Below are 2,500 nucleotides of genomic sequence, written 5' to 3'. Positions count from 1 at the left end.
ATATTAACACGTAATAGTAAAAACTGTAAAAAATAAAACTTGTTACTTTTGATTCATTTATTTATTTAATATTTCTCTCTCTCTCTTTTTTTTTTATTTTTTTTTTATTTATTATTATTTTTTTATTTTTTTATTTTTTTTTTTTGCTTTTCTCTCTCTCTCTCTCTTTTTTTTTTCTTTTCTTTTCTCTCTTTTTCTCGTTCTTTTTTGCAAAGTCATATATCTCCTTCATCTTTCCACCATCTCCCACTCGACCTCCACCTCCCCCTCCCCCCTCCCCCTCTTCCCAAACCTTTCCTCCTCTTATTTTGATCACTTAAGTCCCCCCCCCCCCCGCCCCCAACACACACTCCTCGCTCCTCCTTCCTGCTTCTTACTCCATTACTCCTCCCCCCCCCCACCACCCCCCTTTTCTTCCTTCTCTCCCTCTCCGTCCAATCTTTTCTCTTCCATTGCATGCTCTAATAACCTCTCCTTCATTGACTTTTCTCTTCATCCCCTCTCTTCTTTCTCCTCTTCCCGTTCTCTTTCTTTCTCCTTTTTTCATTCTCCGTTCTTCCTCCTCTTCCCCTTCTCTGTTCGTTCTCCTCTTCCCCTTCTCTGTTCTTTCTCCTCTTTCTCTTCTTTTTCCCTTTCTTCCACTTTCACGACCTCTCCCCCTCCCTCCTGCGACATTCCTCTCCCCCTCCTTCCTTGTCTTTCCATTCTTCTCTCCTTCTCCCCTCTCCCTCCCCCTCATTTCCCCCTCCTCTTATGACATCCATATCCCATTCCCCTTTTTTCTCCCCTTTCCCCTCTCCCGCCTCTTCCCTCCCTTCCCTATTCTCCATCCCTTCCTCTCTTTTCCCTTTCCCCTCATGACATCCATCTTCCACTTCTTTTTCTGTCCCTCCCTCTCTCCCCATCTCTTCCCTCCTTTGTTCACCTTCCACCCCTCCCCATATGATACCCATCTCCCATTTCCCCTACGTTTCTCCCTCCTCCTTCCTCCCTTCCCCCCACCTTTTCTTCATTCTCTGTGACAGTCATTTCCCACTCCTCCTTCTTCGCTCCGTCTCCTCTCCCCCTCCCTTCCCTCCCTACCATAACCTCCATCCCTCCCTTATACACCCATCTCCCACTTCCTCCTCTTCTCTCCCTCTCCCTCTCCTCTTCCTTCCCTCCCTTCCCCAACCTCCTTCCCTCCTTTCCCTAATCTCCATCCCTCCCTTATACACCCATCTCCCACTTCCTCCTCTTCTCTCCCTCTCCCCTTCCTTCCCTCCCTTCCCCAACCTCCTACCCTCCCTTCCCCAACCTCCTTCCCTCCCTTCCCCAACCTCCTTTCCTCCCTTCCCCAACCTCCTTCCCTTCCTTCCCCAACCTCCTTCCCTCCCTTCCCCAACCTCCTTCCCTCCCTTCCCCAACCTCCTTCCCTCCCCCTGTGGTTTTCCTCGAGGTTTCACTGAAGCCTGGCAGCAACACCCAGCAGTGCTTGTACAAGGGCAACACCACACAGGATGCTGTATATAAGGAGCCAGCTGATCTTGGCTAAGTACAGTGCCTCCACCATCTTGTGGCTCCTCAGAACACGTACTCATTCTCAGCACATTCAGCTCTCCTGTGACAAAGGTCTGGATCTCAGGTATATCACTGTGTATATATCTATTTGTTTATTTATGGAATTAATTCGTTTATTTATTCACATGTTTATTTATCATTAATGCCACTATCTTCAGCATGTCTAAATGTATTCACATGAAAGGTTTGAATGAGAATTAATATTTTCTGAGAGCGAGAGATGCATTTGACGGGTTTCGAGTATATCTTCGCCAGAAATGCATGTATTTCTCTGATGAATATATCGAAACCGATTAGATACATCGCTTGCATTGTGAAGACATGCATTCTCATCCATACCTTATCTATGCCATCATAACTATTATCATTATTATCATTATTGTTGGTTCCCTGAATATCATAATTTTATCATCATTGTCAATATCATCACCATCATCATTATCAACATTATTGCTGTTATTATCATTAATATAATCCTCAGTATTATCATCATTATCATTCTGTGTTTGTCCAGAAAACGTGTGAATCCAGATTGACTTTAAATTCAGATGAGTAAAAACTTTGTATGGAGTTAATGGCAAATGATCCTGATATTGCTCACAATGATGATAAAGGAGAATTTAATCTAGTTTCGTGTGCTGTTTCAGGCAAAATTATATTTATGGATACTGAAGATATGAAGAACGAAAAGAACAGGAGAGCATGAAACTTTAAAGTTAATAGCATTTGTGGAAATTTCTTAAATGAGAGTGAATGACCAGCATTGCCAAGGCCTGCTGGATGTGCAATCTCCCCCTCTTTATCTTTCTCGTCTGTTCAACCACACACAGGCCAAAGGCGCCCCCGGGGGACATTATTAGCTTAAGCAGGCCTAATGCGACAGCTGCCAAAGGCTTCCAGGTTTTCTCCCCCCCTCCCTCCAGCATGAGCCGTGCGTTTC

The 2,500-nt window shown here is 44.6% G+C and overlaps 1 protein-coding gene across 1 annotated transcript in view; it reads left to right on the top strand.

The window, feature by feature from the left end:
• The window catches only part of LOC113819905 (carbohydrate sulfotransferase 8), a 12,718-nt gene that overhangs the window by 9,414 nt on the left and 804 nt on the right, over window positions 1-2,500 (top strand). The gene's annotated exons all lie outside the window — the stretch shown is intronic.

Source organism: Penaeus vannamei, chromosome 7, assembly GCF_042767895.1.
Source record: "Penaeus vannamei isolate JL-2024 chromosome 7, ASM4276789v1, whole genome shotgun sequence".
NCBI lineage: Eukaryota > Metazoa > Arthropoda > Malacostraca > Decapoda > Penaeidae > Penaeus > Penaeus vannamei.
Note: the sequence above shows the minus strand (reverse complement) of the source record. Positions and strands in the feature narration are given on the sequence as shown.